A 19751-nucleotide genomic window follows, 5' to 3' on the forward strand; every position below is an offset into this window, starting at 1 on the left:
TCTAACTCACCCAAAGAAACATTTAACATCATAAAAAAACTACTTAAAGCCCCCCCCCAGAACGGCCCCCGACACCTCTGGTAAATGGTGCAATAAACTGGCCTAGTTTTTTAACACCAAAGTCCAGCGTATCCTGGAATCCCTTCCATCTAAGGGGGAGGATGATAAATCCCCACACCCTCAGACGGATTCCCACCCAGACCCCCCTGAACACATCCTTGAGGTCTTTCCTCCCGTGTCCCAGGAAACCTTCATCTCCCTGTTAGCTACGGTAAAGAGTGGTTCTCCTATGGACCCAGCGCCACTAAACATTCTGAAACAGGTCACCCCAATAATAGCCCCCAATTTGATAAACCTGATCAACGTCTCGCTGGCCTCTGGAATAGTTCCCACCAAATGGAAAGGGGCGAGAGTTAAAGCTCTACTTAAAAAGCCTAGTCTGGACCCGGTAGAACTGGGCAACTATCGCCCCATGTCCATTTTGCCTGCCATAAGCAAGGTAACGGAGAAACACATTAACCAAACTCTTTTGGAGTTTCTTGAAAGCCACAACCAGCTCCACTCCTCCCAAACTGGGTTTCGCCCGGGCCAAAGTACCGAAACCGCTTTACTGGCAGTAGAAGAGGAAAGTCGGAAAATCCTGGACTCAGGAGGTTTGGCTGCCATTCTACTCCTCAACCTGAGCGCCGCATTTGAAACGGTGAATCACTCGATTTTGATCCGGCAACTCAGGAGCACAGGAGTGGCTGGTACGGCGCTTCTCTGGCTTTCCTCCTTTCTAGAGGGGAGAACCTTTCAGGTCTTTGAAGAAAACACTATATCTACACCCACCCGTCTACTGAGTGGTGTACCACAGGGCTCTTCACTCAGCCCGACCCTTTTTAATGTCTATATGTTCACCCGAGCAGCCATAGTAGCTCCCTATGCCATCCGGATGATTACCTACGCCGATGACACACAATTGGTGGTTGGGCTCAATCAAGCAGATCTAACAACCCATGCCCTCTACTCCTGCCTAAATGACATCTCAAGCTGGATGGACGCCTCCCAGCTTAAGCTTAACGGAGGAAAAACTGAGATTATGATTTTGGGCAACACCCTCAGTTTCAATCCCAGCTTGATGTGGCCCCCTACCATGGGCCCAGCCGCAGTTCTGAAAGCAGAAATTAAGAGCCTTGGTGTATGGCTGGACCAGGATCTGAGCCTCAGGACTCAGGCCAGGAAAATGGCAGCTCTCTGCTATGGTCTTCTTAGAATGGCCCGAAAGGTCCTGCCCCTCCTTGCCTTTGAGGCCAGGAAAGTACTGGTCCAATCATTAATACTCTCAAGACTGGACTATGGAAATGTTTTCTATCTGGGCGCCCCCATTTCCGCATTCACTAAACTTCAATAAGTACAAAATAGTGCTGCGAGACTCTTGATGGGAACCACCAATAGACTCTCAGCTAAACCGGCCCTCCATTCCCTTCACTGGCTTCCGGTTCAGGAACGGGTAAGGTTCAAGGCCTTGTGCTTAGTACATAAGGCAAGGCAGGGACTTGGTCCACCATGATTCGTCCATATAAAGCTAACCGGAATCTTCGATCAGACGATCTGTACCTGGCAGATATCCCTAGGATCAAGAGGTCTAGGAGTGGCAGTAGGCTTTTTTCCTATAACGCCTCCAAACTCTGGAATTCCTTGCCTCTCCACCTTTGTACAATCCCTAACCATCTGGCTTTTCGAAAGCAATTAAAGACCATGCTTTTCCCTTAGCCCTCTGTCTCCCCCGTGTCAGTTACTAGCGCTGGGATGCTTCCGGGTGCCATGTGCTCTACAAATGTCTTTCCATTCCATTCCATTCCATTCCACTATAGCCATACAGAGGCTTAATTTCAACAGATGTCTCCTGAAACGCTCATCAGCAAAACATATTAAAACATGCAAATTTATGGGTAAAACATATACCATGCCATAGGGCGCTTTATAAATGGTCCCAGTGGTACTACATCACCTTTAGTAGCTACACATCTGTACGTTACTAAAGTATGTGTTTTAATCACCAGCATACCCACCTCCCCCACCCCCACCCCTGCCCTTGCTTAACCGTACAAAATCAAACAGAAACCCCCACCATTCCTAGTAGCGCCACTATACCCATACACGGTGTTAATTTTAACAGGTGTCTGCTGGAACGCTTATCAGCAAAAAGTATTCAAACATGCAAATTGGCAGGTAAAACATAAACCATCCCATAGCACGGTTTATAAATGGGCCCAGTGGCACTACACCACCTTTACTAGCTAGATATCTGTATGTTACTAAAGTTGTTTAAACACTCTGTAGAGTGTATAGCAGGGGATGGGGAGAGTAAACAAAGTTGTAATTCCCAAACTTTTGATATACCGTCCCTTTACTGTATGTATCTTAAGGACATTAAATGGAATGAAAAAATTGACGAGTGTCTAAAAAAGGGATAGTGAAGCTGAGCACCAGTAAAACCCGGACCACTTAAACACCTACGTATATTCAGCACAGGAACACAGCCTGACAATTAGTACCACTTATAATCACATGTAGTTTACTAATGTCAAGAAAGTCATACGAAATTATACCGAACATTTTCATTATTTTTTTATGTCTCACACATTTATAAAACATCTCTTCTAAAGAAAAACTCCCCAACCACTTTTATTTCATAAGAACAGACAATCATTAACACGTTTACTACCATATATTTTAGTATATCCACCTTTTTATTATTCACTAGTCAGAAACTACTAAAACTATTAACTATACCCAAATGCAAACCAGAAACCATGTTCATATTATATCTCAACCTATGATCAATTGATTCAAACTGTGCGTACATATAAAAGGAATGTATCACTTTTACTATCTCCATCTCGTCTCCATGTAATCTCCAAACACTGTAGATAGCCTCACAGTACAACAACCTACCTAGACTTATATTCAAATCTACCTCTCAGTGTCAAAAATGAGACCACAACCTGTCCACATAACATTTCTGGGTTTGGTTTTATCGCTTACAACTTAATAACGCATACATCTCCTACCCCCTCCCACCCTTCCCCACTATTTCCATAAAAAGTATAATTTGCAAACGTGGGACATTTTGTTTATCTTGCCTGAATACATTAGCAAACCCAAATTAACGCTGTACCTCATTTTCAAAACCATACAGTCCTTTAAAGATGACAAACTACACTTCTTCTTTGTGAAAAATTTCTAAACATATATAAAGTACTTATTTAACAACAGGTTATGCATATTTTACAACCAATATGAGACACCACACTTTACTAACAGTATATTATTTTGAAATAAAAAATACTTTCAAACTTAAAAATGTCACCTCAAATACTTAATCACTACTACAGAACACAGAACACACCTTGTTCATTTCTACCTCACCTTTGTAGTTGGTATGCAGATTTCAAATGTCACACACGCATGCAATTCTTTCTTTGTCACACAGTACATGTAATGCACCTCTTTCATCAAGAATGGAACCAGTAATGGCACAATTTCTCTGTCGCTACACATATAAATACATGTAAAGAACAAATCAGAATACTTCATTCCTTCATCGACATTCCAAAACTTATCTCCATTGATTATTTTTTAATTTTCCATATTTTCCAGCATATTCTCGAACATTTAACAGCACCTGCAGGTTAAAAGTTCACTATTGTTTTAAGTTCCAAATGTACCTTCCAAATGCAAGTAGCACGTCTGGTTGAGCTGAGCACATTTAATCCTATCGTATGTACTTCACGTTTAGACTGCTCTTTATTAACTAATGACAAACATGCTTTTTCACGCAACTAATATGCACCCTAGTTTTTAGTACCCAATGCTTCTTATCTTCCAATCAATTATAATTTTCTGTGGGGAATAAATGATTTTTCCCCATCTATAAACATATCTCTTACTGTACGAAGGAACTGCATGAGCTACAGACATCTTTCCATGTCTTCCAGCTATACCTTCAAAATGCTAGTGTGGATCGTAGGACATAGCTATGTTTTCTGGTGCTAGAGGTATGCAGAACAGAGGCATATTGACTTAGACCTAGGTTTACAAAATGTGGACATTAAATGGTTTGCACAGAGAGGATTGAAGTGGCACCAATTGCTACCTTTGGTTAAAACTTCTTTGCATCTTCCACACCCTGACCTCATGATTGTGCATTGTGGTGGAAATGACCTAGGCACATTGACTGGGGTAGGTTTGGAAATGCTTATAAAGGACACATTTGGAAAATTGATGTTACTTGTGCCTCAAACTGTCTTTGTATATTCCAATGTATGCCAAAGACAGAAGTAGAAATGGTCAAACCAATTTTGTCCTCAGATTGAAAAAACTGTGTCTGCATGCCTCAGAGACCATAGAATGGGGTCGATCTACAACAACAACATACACCATAGATATGGCTGATATCTACAGAAGTGATGGAGTACACTTCACAGATCAGGGAAATCGAGTTTTTCTGAAGTGTGTATCCACACCTACATGTAGCTCCAACTAATGAACACAAGGGCTCTTTTTAGAGCCACCCTATAACTGACAGGTGGATCCGAGCACCCTCCCGATCACGAGCTTCATGCTAATTGGCTGTCAACACTCCAAACCAGGAAGTGTTGGCAGCCATCTTGTGCCTCGATAGAACCGAGGCACAAGAAAACAGACAAAGAAATGCAAAAAACAGGAAAAGGGGGCAGGGTAGAAACACCCTGACCCCCTAGGCCTGCTCAGGGGGTCTCACAAGGACCCCCAGGGTCAAAAAAAACATTTTTTTTTTTAAAAATCGGCGAATTTCGTGCACCCAGTGCGAATTTCGGCTGAAAAAAACCCAAAAAACGAAGCATGGGCTCCCGCGCTTCGTTTAATTAAGCCTTGGGTGGGACAGGTCCCCGGGGCTGAAAAAAATGTGTGGGGGGCCCAATCCACCCCACACTGCCCCGGGGACCACCACCCCCTGGGGCTTTGCACAAAGATTTGCAGGGGGCACACGGCCCACCTGCAGCCCAGAGGACCGACACCCCCTGGGGCTTTTATTAATACAGCTTAGATTTTTTACGTGGGGGGGCATCCAAACCCCCCAAGCCCTGGGGACCGCCACCCCCTGGGGCTTTTATTAATACATTTGCGTGGGGCTCTTATTTTTTTTATTATTCCTGTGTGGGGGGCACGCCCCAGGGACTGCCACCTCCCCGGGGCTCTAATTATTAAAATTGGGGGGTCTGTGACGGACCACCACCCCCCGGGGCTTTGCAAATGATGGGAGGGGGGCCGTGCAGCCCCCCTCCTCCCCCCTCCTGGAGCCCATGATGGCCCTGGGGACCGCCACCCCCCAGTGCTGGCTCCTGCAGTGTCCCGGGGTGCCCACCCCCAGGACACTGCTGTTTACAATGACAGGGTGGGCCGGCCCTGTGGGATGGGGTCCCCGGGGCCAATAGAGGCCTTAGGAGGGGGGCCAAGCAGCCCCCCTCCATAATAACAAAAAAATATTTGGCCATGCCATGCCCTGGAGGATGGGGTCCCCTGGGCCGGAATTAGCCACGGGAGGGGGGCCCACGTGGCCCCCTTCCCATAACATTTATATATATTTTTTTTTAATGGAGGTCAGGCCCTGGGGGATGGGGTCCTCAGGGCCCATAAACTAGAAAAGGAAGGGGGGCCACACAGCCCCCCTTCTTTAAAATAAAAAAAAAGACCGGCAAGGCGCCGGAGGCCCCGCCCCCTCCGTGTAGCACTCTGCAAAAGCGCCCCCTGGCACATCGTAAGATGAGGAAGTAATTCCCCTTGAATACTGGGGGTCCCTGGGGGCCAACTAGCCCACCAGGAACCTCCAGCATGTGCCAGGGAGCTGCATTGCAGTAAGGGGTTCAGAGGCCATGCCCCTTTTTACACCACTCTGCAACGCAGCTCCCTGGCACATACTGGAGGTACCTGGTGGGCTAGTTGGCCCCCAGGGACACTCAGAATTGAAGAGGAATTAATTCCCCAGTTTACAATGCGCCACAGGGTGTGTTTGTACACATGTCACCTCAGGCCCCGCCCCCTTCCTTCACCACTGTGCAAACGCACCACCTGGCGAGTTGTAAGTTCGGTAATTAATTCCCCTTGAATACTGAGTGTCCCTGGGGGCCAACTAGCCCACCAGTTACCTCCAGTATGCGCCAGGGAGCTGCGTTGCAAAGAGGTGTTCAGAGGCCATGCCCCTTTTTACACCTCTCTGCAACACAGCTCTGTGGTGCTTACTGGAGGTACCTGGTGGGCTAGTTGGACTTCAGGGACCCTCAGGATTCGAGAGGACTTAATCCCCCAACTTAAAACGTGCCACGGGGAGTGTTTACACAGTGGTGAAGGGAGGGGGCGGGGCCTTAGGTGACATGTGCAAACATGCCCTGTGGCACGTTTAAAGTTGGGGAATTAATTCCCCTTTAATTCTGAGGGCCTCTGGGGGCCAACTAGCTCACCAGGTGCTTCCAGTAAGCGCCACTGTGCTGCGTTGCAGAGAGGTGCTCCGGGCCATGCCCCTTTTTACTCCTCTCTGTGGCGCTTACTGGAGGTACCGGGTGGGCTAGTTGGACCCCAGGGACCCTCAGGATTCAAGGGCACTTAATCCCCCAACTTAAAACGCGCCACGGGGCGCGTTTGCGCAGTGGTGGAGGGAGGGGGCGGGGCCTGAGGTGACATGTGTGCAAACACACCCTGTGGCGCGTTTTAAGTTGGGGAATTAATTCCCCTTCAATCCTGAGGGCCCCTGGGGGCCAAATAGCCCACCAGGTACCTCCAGTAAGCACCACAGACCTGAATTGCAGAGAGGTGGTCCAGGCAAAGCCCCTTTTTACACCTCTCTGCAACGCAGCTCTGTGGCGCTTACTGGAGGTACTTGGTGTACAAGTTGGACCCCAGGGACCCTCAGGATTCGAGGGGACTTAATCCCCCAACTTAAAACGTGCCATGGGGCGTGTTTACACAGTGGTGAAGGGAGGGGGCAGGGCCTGAGGTAACGTGTGCAAACACGCCCAGTGGCTTGTTTTTAGTTGGGGAATTAATTCCCCTTTAATCCTGAATGCCCCTGGGGGCCAACTACCCCACCAGGTACCTCCAGTAAGCGCCACAGACCAGCGTTGCAGAGAGGTGGTCCAGGCAAAGACCCTTTTTACACCTCTCTGCAACGCAGCTCTGTGGCACTTACTGGAGGTACCTGGTGGGCTAGTTGGACCCCAGGGACCCTCAGGATTCAAGGGGACTTAATCTCCCAACTTAAAACGCGCCACGGGGTGTGTTTGCACTGTGGTGAATGGAAGGGGCAGGGCCTGAGGTGACATGTGTGCAAACACGCCCTGTGGTGTGTTTTAAGTTGAGGAATTAATTCCTATTCGATTCTGAGGGTCCCTGGGGGCCAACAACCCCATCAGGTACCTACAGTAAGCGCAACAGAGCTGTGTTGCAGAGAGGTGGGCCAGGCCGTGCCCCTTTTTACACCGCTCAGCAATGCAGCTCTGTGGCGCTTACTGGCGGTACCTGGTTGGCTAGTTGTACCACAGGGACCGTCAGGATTCAAGGGGACTTAATCTCCCAACTTAAAACGGCCACAGGGCGTGTTTGCACACATGTCACCTCAGGCCCCCCCCTCCCTTCACCACTTCACCCCGTAGCGCGTTTTAAGAGGTAGTTTTAATCCCCCTGCCCTATTATGTACTAGGGCCTTACAGAGGAGGTCATGCTAATCACAGGGGTAACCCAACGCATAGTGTTCCCTAGTGTATGTAGGTGTATTAACTGTATTCTAAGTGTGTTTTAGCATAGCACTGGCTCTAGGCCTGGTTAGTCAGAGTCAATTACCACCAGTACCCGCCTGAAAAAGTTGTTGGCACAGGATAATTTTGGAACAAGGCCTCTTTCTGCTCCTCTGTTGGTTCTTTCTGCACATATCTTGCTTCTTCCTGCACTTTTCTTTGTCTTTCTGGAATTCTGTTGCTTCTTTCTGCATTTCTTTTGCTTCTTTCTGTGCGTTTTTTCTTCTTTCTTCACATTTTCTACCTCTGTAGGCATAGTTAGAAACTAGTAATTGAAAAACCTTTGAAATTCACTGAAAAAACCACAGGTTTCAGGCATGTTATAGTTAGAAATTAGCATTTAAAAAACCTTTGAAATTCACTGAAACAACCATAGGTTTCAGGCACGTTATAGTTAGAAATTAGCATTTGAAAAACCTTAGAAATTCACTGAAAAAACCATAGGTTTCATGGGTGTTATAGTTAGTTGGACATTTCACTCATACAAAACCATAGAAATTTCTCCGTTATAGTTAGTTCTGCTAACTATAACTCGCGCCCCCGCAATGCACTGCTGATGACGTCACATATTATATCACTCATGACATGGTCAGTGACATGACTGATAAAATCACTAATGACATCTCAAATGACATCACTGATGACATCATCCATGTGATAAATTGATGCATCTTTTCACACCCTAATATAACCTTTGATACACCCACTTTAAATTACAGACTGCCATTCGCAAAACCATAGACACTCCAACAGCAATAACTACATACACACTCACTGATTCTTAGGTTTACACACACATCCACTCATTCACCCGTACAGTCACTCATACTTATGGTCACTCAGTACACGACTATCATATGCACTCATACACCTATATAAACACTCACACACCACTACTCATCCATAAAGGTATTCACACACCTAGTCAGTCATGCAAATAATTAATCATACTGCCATTTACTCACCTATACAGTTATACACACACCAGCTCAATCACTCATACAAATACTAGCACATTCTTACGCTCTTATACAATCACTGATACAAGCACACAGTCATCCATACATCCTCTCTCAGAATCACACACTCACTTATAGCCATTTATATACTCCAACACACATATATACTGCCTTTCACATATGTAGTTACTCACACATGTACCACTGAGATATATATTCACTCACTAACACACCCATACACAAACTCACCCAACCATACATTCCATCACAGATGCACTCTTGAAACCATGCACCCAGTAAATCACCCACTCACACATCTATGCACAGAGTTACACACACCCCACCTACATAAACACTCAGGCACCCATACAGATACTCAGACAACCAATCAATAACACATATCGACACTCATGTAGCTATTCACAAACCCATATAGCTGGTTATACACCAACAGGCAGACGGATACAGACATTCACACAGTTTAGTCACTAACCCATGCATTCAGTTAGATACGTTTAATCACTCACTTATAGAGTCAGTCACGCACCTACTAAATCATCCATTCAGACACTTATACACCCACTCATTCTTTAATACACATTTCCCTATATATATTAAACATATGTAAACTTTACCAAAACACACAGTCACTGGCTGTTTTCATCTGTGATGTCATCAGTGATGTCATTTGAGATGTCATCAGTGATGTCATCAGTGATGTCACTGACTATGTCATGAGTGATGTAATATGTGACGTCATCAGCAGTGCATTGCGGGGGCGCGAGTTATAGTTAGCAGAACTAACTATAACGGAGGAATTTCTATGGTTTTGTACGAGTGAAATGTCCAACTAACTATAACACCCATGAAACCTATGGTTTTTTCAGTGAATATATATATATATATATATATAAAAACGTCTTCTGTGTAGAAACTGCCTCCTCCAAAACGGAAGTCGCTTCGTTACGGGAGGACCCCACAGAAGCGGGTCCTATTAAATTCTGTCAATTCCTTCTAGGTCCTTAGAAGAAAAACAAAGCCATGTGCGGTCCTTTAAGTCCTTTTATTCAGCCACTTTGCCAAACGCGTTTCGAGTGCAACGCACTCTTGTTCACTGACAATTGAAATTGAAGCGAGCGGCCATTTTACATTATTTCCCACGTGATTTGACTAAACTACAATTAAAGTGCATTAGAAAACAGACGTATAGTTTTTTGTTATTGTACTATTTTGTGTGTGCAGCACGCGACAACGGACAAAACGCCTTAGTTAATTTTCATTTCAATATTAAATAAAACATGCGTAAAATGTACTCTATAAAATATACATTTAAAAGGGCTTTTTTTAAATAAAAATATATACAATAATAATTAAATATTATACATAATTTTAAATATTTTAAATATTTCCTTTGTTTCTCAATAAAGCCCCAGTGGGCTTACGTAAACAAGACTTCGCCTCTCTTTGCTGCTCTTCATTATTGCCCCAGTGGGCATATCACAATTATTGATACAATTTAATGTATTCTACAAGTCTTAAAATCATCTTTAAACCCAACATTAAAACCCAACATAAAAACTGATAAAGGTGGAATATCACGATATTCAGACTAAATGAGTATACAAATATGTTCAGACCATCCGGTTGTTTAGAATTCAATTCCACAATGTATCGTGATTCCAATTTTCTCAAATTTGTTCACGGTTCCCACCTCTTGAGTTTTTTGCCACAGCATCAATCACAAAGTAAGTTAACCCTTTTACATCTTTGCTGTGGAATTTCTCAAAATGTCTGGCGACCGGATATGTCCGGTCACCATTCTTTATAGCCCTGAGGTGCTGTAGAATTCTATTGTGCACCTCTAGGATTGTGCTGCCCACGTATTGCAGGCCACAAGGGCACTGGAGTACGTAGACAGCATAATCTGTTTTACAGGTGAATTTGCCTCTGATTTTCTTTAGATTTCTACCTTTCTGTATTCACGCCATGTGTACAAGCCTTACACTTGGGGCATTTTACAAACCCCCGGCGTCTTGTAAGCCATGTGATCTTCTGTTGTGGCTTACTCAAAGTGTTCTTCACCAGGGCTTGTTTAAAGGATTTCACTCTACGGAATGTGATCTGGGGTCTCCGTGTAACAGATTTGCCTAAAATTGGATCATTATTTATCAAATGCCAGTGTTTATTGCAAATGTTCCTTAGTTTTTCATGCTGTGTGCTGTAGGATGTTATAGATCTACAATCCTTATTCATTTCTTTTCCATTCTTTTTGTTTACCTCTTTTTTGCTAAACAGAATTTCTTCTCTTTTCTTTTCATTTGTTCTACGCATGGCATCTTCAACCCAACTGTCAGGATACCCTCTATCTTTGAACCTTTTTTCCAAGATTTTCATTTCTTTTTTCATTTCTTTTTCACTGCTACAATTGCGTTTAGTTCTTAGGCATTCCCCATAGGGGATGCTTCTCTTTAAGTTTACCGGGTGGAAACTTTTAGCATGCAGAAGCGTATTACTAGATGTGGGTTTCCTGTATAGTTTGGTTTCTATTTTTCCATCCTCTATAAACACTGTTACATCTAAAAAGTTGACACTAGTCCGGCTGATTTCACTCGTAAAACTTAAATTGAGGTCATTCTTTTGGAGTTCATTAATAAATGATTGTGCTTGGTCTTCAGTGCCCTTCCACACTAAAAATAGGTCATCTGTGAACCTGCTCCAATGCATGATATTCTCTTCCCATTCTTTGTGGTATTGCGACCCGACCACCTGCTCCTCCCACCAGCCCATATGCAAATTACCATAACTGGGGGCGAAGCAGGTGCCCATTGCCGTACCGCAAATCTGTTGAAAGAATTCCTCGTTAAAGAGGAAATAATTACTTGTCAGACATTTTTCAACCATGCTGAGGATCATTTGTGTATGTGCCCACAATGTTATTGGTCTCATCCCAGAAAATGCTTGATAGCCATCAAGCCATCTTTATGGTGAATGCTGGTGTATAATGTTGACACATCAATGGTTATGAGTAGATAATCATCTTCCCAGGGTATATCATAGATTCCTCTCAAACAATCTTCAGTATCTTGAATATAAGATGGTAAAGATTGCACTAATGGATTGCGAAAAGTGTCAACATATTTTGATGTATTCTCTAGTGAACTCCCTATTGCTGAGATGATTGGACGCCCAGGGGGATCTAGGATATTTTTGTGGACTTTTGGGATTAGGTAGAAGACTGGTGTTATTGGATGATCGATTAAAAGAAATTTATATTCATCATGGTTGAGTAAACCCTGTTCAAACCAAATTCTCAGCTTGGCATTGTAACTATTGTTACTCTCTTTTAAGTCTCTTTCTACCACTCAAATGTAGCACTTTTTGTTATTGAGTTGTTTATAGGCTTCTATTAGATACTTTTGTTTGTCCCAGAGGACTATATTGCCCCCCTTATCTGCATTTCTCACAATACAGTTATCATCATCTGACAATGTTTTAATTAGAGCCTGATAGTCTTTGTGCTGAACAGTACTGTATTTATTTTTCCCTCCACTCATGTTCACTTGTGTGCTCAATTTTTTCAATTCATTTGTCACAATGTCACAAAACACATCTATCCCATCCCTAGCTGTTATGGGAATGAAGCGCGAGATTGGTCTAAATTTTGTGGGCGCTTCTTGTGTAATGGATAGATTTTCTTCTTGTGCAATTTTTTCAGCTCTTATATCAATTGTTTCTATATTGTCCATATCCATGTCTTTGAGTTCCATCATTAGATCAAAGTCTCCCACTTGCAGTCCTTCTTTTTGGGGGATGCTGGTATTCATGCAGATGGCTTTTTGCATTGGATTGGACAAAAGTTAATAAGTGGGTATGTAGTTATTGGTATTACAGTATGTATGGTTTTGAGAATGGAACTCTTAAATTATGAGTCGGTGTATCAAAGGTTACATTAGGGTGTGAGAAGATGTGGTAACTTATCACATGGATGACGTCATCAGTGATGTCATCAGTGATGTCATTTGAGATGTCATCAGTGATGTCATGAGTGATGTCACTGACCATGTCATGAGTGATGTAATATGTGACGTCATCAGCAGTGGATTGCGGGCGCGCGAGTTATAGTTAGCTGAACTAACTATAACGGGGGAATTTCAATGGTTTTGTACGAGTGAAATGTCCAGCTAACTATAACATGTGTGAAACCTATGGTTTTTTCAGTGAATTTGCAAGGTTTTTTAAATGCTAATTCCTAACTATAGCGTGTGTGAAACCTATGGTTTTTTCAGTGAATTTGCAAGGTTTTTTAAATGCTAATTCCTAACTATAACGTGTGTGAAACCTCTGGTTTTTTCAGTGAATGTGCAAGGTTTTTTAAATGCTAATTCCTAACTATAACGTGTGTGAAACCTATGGTTTTTTCAGTGAATTTGCAAGGTTTTTTAAATGCTAATTCCTAACTATAACGTGTGTGAAACCTATGGTTTTTTAAGTGAATTTGCAAGGTTTTTTAAATGCTAATTTATGAATGTATTTTTATATTTTTTATTTATTTATTTTACAATATGCTACCTATGTATATAATTATAGATTTACTATATCCTGCAATATGGAATGGCTCAGCTTTTTATTTTTTATTTTAGATATAGTTGAACAGCATAGTTAATATCTTCTATAAACCTCTAAACTTCGTACGTGATGCGTACGCATGTGCTCCGTACGCGCATGCGCGCGTGCTCCTTTCGTGCGTGCGCGCGTGCTCCATACGCGCGTGCGTCGTACGCGCATGCTCCGTACGAGCATGCGCGCGTCTTACGTACGTGCATGCGTGCTTGTACCGTGCGCGCACCGTAAGCGTACCGTGCGCGCACGGTAAGTCATGTGATCAAGAAACAACACTTTTCATTGGTTTATAGTAGTTTCAGTTCCAGAAACTTCCAACACCACACCCACTCCCCTCATTATTTCTTCTGATTCCCTGGGAGAAGGAGCTGAACTGTTTTTGTGATACAATGGCAGAGCAGCAGCCATCTTCTGGGAGTGAGCAGGAGACCCTTGTGAGACAGAGACAGAGGAAACAAAAAGACTCTTTTATTTGGCAATTTTTTAGATTTCCAGAGGGGCAGAAGAAAGTGAATGCTCCCAAAGTCACCTGCACTCTTTGTGATCGTGTCTTATCAAGAGGAGATCCTAAAAAGAAGTACTCTTTTAGTATCTTCACTATGATCAGGCACGTTAGGGATGTACATCCTGTGGCTTATGCTCCGCCTGCTAGAGAAAACCCTCCAGCAGCTCAGCCGAGCACATCTGCAGCAGCTCAGCCGAGTACATCATCGGCAGCTCAGCCGAGCACTTCATCTGCGGCGGCAGCTTCACCTTCTTCAGCTCCTCTGGATATACACCCTCTGTTTAAGAGGGTGCATATAAGGTGCAATACGTGTAATGCTCTTCTTGCTTTGGGGGAGACCAGCATTCCACTAATAGACATCAAGATACAGCAGCACACGTGCGGCACCCTATAATTTTTGCCATTCTTTCCTTCCTCTGTCCCTCAATTAACACAACGGCTCTTTTTAGAGCCACCTAACATCTAAACACTTTTATTTTTTTGTCATTTTTTTTTTTTTTATCCCCCGCCGTGCGCACACCATGCGCGCACGGTGCGCGCACCTCTCGATTTTTTTAAATATTTTTTTTTTTCACCCTTCATGGTCCTTCAGGGACCTCCTGTCAAAAGGTAGGGGGTCAGGAACTCTGTACCCTGCCCCCTTTTCACGTTCTCCTCCTTTCTTTTAAATGGAAACACACATTTCTTTTTTTTGCATATTTTATCCCTTTCTAAATGATTTCTACCCCCAACATGACTTCTGCCTGCTAGCATAACATTAGATCATGTAACACTTGTGTGTGCAGAGATGTCAGAAGTTCAGCACATAATGTTTCTAATCCAAAGAGCAAGAGTACATTTCACAGATGAAGGGAACAGAGTCTTCCTCTTGATCTTTAGACTCTGCATCGATACTTACTTATGGGTACCAAAAAACACTCAATTAACACAATGGCTCTTTTAAGAGTCAACCAACATCCAAACACTTAAACTTTTTTTTTAATTCTATTTTTTAACGATTTTTTTGTCGCATCTCTATGCTTCCCCTGCGCCGGCGTACAAACTGCAGCCATGCGCTGGCGCAGGCTCCCTTGCACCATGGTACAAGGATGCCTGCGTGGTGGGGAGATTGTTCTTGTGCAGGAAGGGACACCTTCCTGCACAAAAACAATCACAAGAGGCTTTTTCCTCTTTCAATGCGTGCTTTAGAATGGAGGACGCACTAAAAGAGGAAAAAACGAGGAGAAATAAAAACATTTCTCCTCGTTGTGCCTCGCAACACCACCTCTAGGGTGGTGTAGCATTCACACACATCTCCAGAGTTACGATTTCTCGTAAACCTGGAGATGTGTCTAGTTCTTTGTGTGTTGCGTGGGAACACCCACAACAACACCCATGGAACGCCCCTTCAACGCACAGTGCTGCGTGTGAAGTGGCTGTATTTATGTGGAGAAGAAAAGTCACGCAGGATGGCTTTTCCTCTCCTTGTAAATATGGAGGAGCTCCCTGCGCCACCAGTACGTTATGAAAAGTGACGTAGTGGTGGCGCAGAGGCCTTGTTAATCTGCCCCAGAGATGTTAAGGAAATTAAGGGTAAGACAGACAAAGGGAGAGAGACAGAAACAGAGACAGAGAGCAAGGAACTGAGAAGGAGTAAGGCAGTTAGAATGACTGAGACACATGGAGACAGGGAGAGATACATGGTTGAAAAAGTAGTGATGGAGGCAGTAAACCTAGGGGAGTAGTATAGAAGGAGTGAGGGAGTTACGAAAGAGCAGTAAAGGAAGAAGACAGAGAGAAGGGGAATGAGAAAAGCAGAGTGAGGAGAAGTGAAGAAAAGGGAGCATGAAAGTGAAGGGGTGAGAAATACAGATATTTCAAACTTACCTGACCAACAAAATAACTTAATTATAAATAAATAGTTTTTTTTAATTGCTAGAAAAAAGGATTACATTTCCTAAATTTTCTTTCTCGATCTGAAAAAAAGAAAAAAGTATTAATATTTAACAATACAGTTTAGAATACAGTACACATATTTTCATATTTAACAAAGTAATTTTTTGCCCTTTTTTTGCTGTTTTCAGAATATATTGAATTTCACTGCAAATTGTGAAATCAATTGCATTCATCACTTAACAGCGGGCAAAAAAATTAACAATCTGAAAGATTGTTTAAAAAAAGCCCTGAATCTCTTCTCAGTAAAACATACCTTGATAGAAATGTAACATATATATTAAAAATATCATGTAAGAACAATAACTATTTCCAATAAATAACGTCTGTAAATCTTGTTGCTTAAGCTCATACACCAAAATAATATCTGACAAAGAAGTCCACAATAGAAATTTTTACCTTTCCATGAGGCCAAATGGTAATTTTAAAATTCTTTTTTGGTGAAATATCCAATGTTAATCCTATAAAATCGAAATAATGGTTTCTTCAGATACTGCAATTTGTATCTAAAATTTTGGTTTTAGAAACATTAAGTAGGAATTTGGTAATTCTGCAGGCAAACGTTGCTTGAAAATCAATTGAGAATCATTACACAGTGTCCAGCCTCTTTCACATTTTAGATAAACTGTGTAATGACCAGAAGTTATAGAAAGTCCATCATGGAAAATTATTGCAACTGCAACAAAAGTTTTTCCTGATATTGATAATTGATTTCCTGTAAACTTCTTTATTAAAGTGTCCAATTTTGTTCCATCAGCTCTACAACGTTGCATCATTAAAATTACATACTGTCCATATTTCTTTAAAAATAATGTTGATAACATGTCTGATTTACATTGAGAACATTCCATGTTGTGATTTTCATCTTTAACTAATTTACTAAAAGTCACTGATTTACTCTCTGGTAATGTTAAATATATGAACCTTTCAGAATCAACATTAGAGTTGCATGTGTTCAAACAGTTTTCACAACTAGGTTCCCATTCATAAGAGAGACCAAACATATTTTCTATTTCTACCCCTTCATCTTCCAGTACCATAAGCATATACATTAAGAATTCCTGTGCATCTTGCTGGACATTTTGAGTAAACTGTGTACATCCTGAACATACATCTAAAAGATTTCTAACATCAGAAGCACTTTCTATTTTAGTTTTATCATTTTCCGACAAACAACACGTTTTTCAAACACAGGATACTGACCTAAATGAGGAGCATAGCTTCTTCTTAATCTATTATATTCCTTTACACAGTTTGCATCAGCACTAACTTTTGACTCATCAATGTCTATCATGAATAAACCAGATATTTTTTTCACGCGTGACAAAGCAACATATGCCATACCTTCTTTAAACACAGTAGATCCAATGTTTACAAAAGCACTATCTACAGTTAATCCTTGAGATTTGTGAATAGTTACAGCATATACTAGACAAAACGGAAACTGCTTCCTACGTACATATAAGTCTTTCACAAGCAAGAAACTAACTGAACAACGACTAATGTCTTTAACCTCTTCAATCTGATAAAATTTTATTTTTACAAATTCAATTCCATCTTTTTTCTGGTAATTAACAAAACCCACAACTTTACCCATAGCTCCATTCCCTAAACCTTTTTCTACATCCAAATTACGTCTTAAAATTACTCGACAGTGCATACATACATAAAGATTCTTTTCTAAACCAACTGTTTTCGATATGTTTTTCTCTAGAGAATCCAATTTAGTTGTCAATTTACTTGTCAATATAATAGTTATTCCTGCATGCTGTATTTTATCCACAGCTTCCAGTTTTACAATCTCTTCATTTTCCAATTTCAAAAGTTCTTGATTCAGTATAGAGCATTCATGTAGTGTTGGCATTAAGCAGATTACAGTATTTTTTCCAGCAATTTTCTTGTATATTTTCTCTGGAACTATTTGTTTTGTTGGAAACAAATTACATAGCAATCGACTCTGTAAAGCTTTTCTGCCATGTTCTGTGAGTAGTCCAATTCTGATATCTTTGAGAATACTTGCATAATCATCATTATTTGCTTGCCGCATATTGGTAATGAGTTCTTTGTACTCAAAGTATGTCCGAATATTCACATTACCTATACTTCCTAACGACTTTTTCGTGTCTTCATGTGTAAGAGTATGAAATACTGGTTGTCCTTTAACTGGAGTGAGCTGCAGTAGATCCCCAAAAACTATAACATTTTTTCCTCCAAATAGCACGTCATAGTTTGTCTTCAGAATTTGCTGCATTCTTAAATGCACAAAGGCAAGCATTAAGTTTGATACCATGCTTACCTCATCAATAATGAGAACTTTCATTTTTTTCAATACTCTTGAAACTTCAAAACATGCTTCTCCTGTTAGCTTGTGGTATTGTATTTTGTTCTCATGCTCTACTGGTAACATTAGCAAACGATGGAGGGTAATTCCTTTTATGTTATATGCTGCTAACCCAGTTAGAACAGTAACAACACAAGACAAAGTTGAATCAGTTTTTTTCTGTAGGTAGCTTCTAATTACTTTAATCAAGAAACTTTTTCCAGTTCCAGCTTGTCCACTCACATACATTCTGATTGGTTCAAATGATGTGCATGTGCACTCTTTATTTTCATGTAGTAATCCATGATCAATTTGTTTTGTGACTTCCTCATAAATTTGTTGTTGTTCATCATTCAGTTGTTGTTCCAAATTTGGTAAGTTTATTAAATCTTCCTGAGCTTGATTCATAGCTGTTTCCACTTCAGTCATGGCTATTGCAGCTTCATTTTCTAGGATTGGTTGTCCTAGGGGATCTTGACTGAGCGGCCCAGAACTTTGACTGTCTTGAGAACTGTCTCTAGCTACTTCAGCTGCAACTGTTGCTTCTTGTTCAATTTCTTCATTTAACATTTGTACATAAGTTGTGAAAGTACTGCATTCTATGGTATCTTTGCATGCATTAAAGGAATCTTCATAGCTTTGAAATTGTCCAAGTAATTCATCCTCTGAGCGCCATGTTTTAAACAACTGTAAAAGTGCTAAGTGGTAAAATTCCTTCTTGTCAGTAGTGTCACAACTCAGCTTTCTGTGATTAATCAAACTTCCTTTTGTTTATTTTACCAAACATCCTTCCTCACCAATGACTTTATATTTTCCATTGTTGATGTCTTCTGTGGCATTCCGTTTATAAATGTAGTTTTGCAGCACTTCATAGAGACACATGTTCTCAAGATGATGACTTCTCTTTGGGTAATATGTGTCCAACATGTTTGTTCTTAAAATGTCTGTACTTTCATGTTCGGACTCTGCTAAATATTGAATTTCTCGAATAGATTTCAGTACCCGATTTCGCATTCCTGCAAGGCCTAAACTTACCCAAATTATTCTTCTGGATTTGGAGTACAGACTTGCAGATGATAACCTATCTGAGCATTCATAAGAGCCAATTTCTCGATGCGATAACATCTTTAAACTGAAACTGTATAGCTTTTTACTGACAGTCTTCTCGCGAGAAATCTCTTCCCACATTTCTTTCAATTCCGTTTTCTCAGATTTAGTGATGTAAGATGTGACATACAGAGCAACAGCAATAGAATTGTCAGCTACATACTGAATATCCATGTTAGCATTCCACATGGATAAAATGACTGGGTTGTAGTCATTTATATATTTTGACTCTTCTTTTCTTCTTAGGTTGTAGGTATTCTTAGGCGATTTTCTTGTAATAGTATGTCGCACAGCTGACATAAAACTGTTTACTCTTCCTTTTGAAAGAACAGGTCGTGGAAATCCAAATCGACATTTTGTGTAGAATTTATCTTTACTCTTGTACTGTCGTCGACAGTATTTTCCACACCGATGACTTTGGAAACGTAAAACTTGCTCTTTTAAATTTTTTTCTTCTGTGCTTTTAGGTATAGCACATGTTGCATATCCTTCAA

Source organism: Triturus cristatus, chromosome 6 (genome assembly GCF_964204655.1).
Source record: "Triturus cristatus chromosome 6, aTriCri1.1, whole genome shotgun sequence".
Lineage (NCBI taxonomy): Eukaryota > Metazoa > Chordata > Amphibia > Caudata > Salamandridae > Triturus > Triturus cristatus.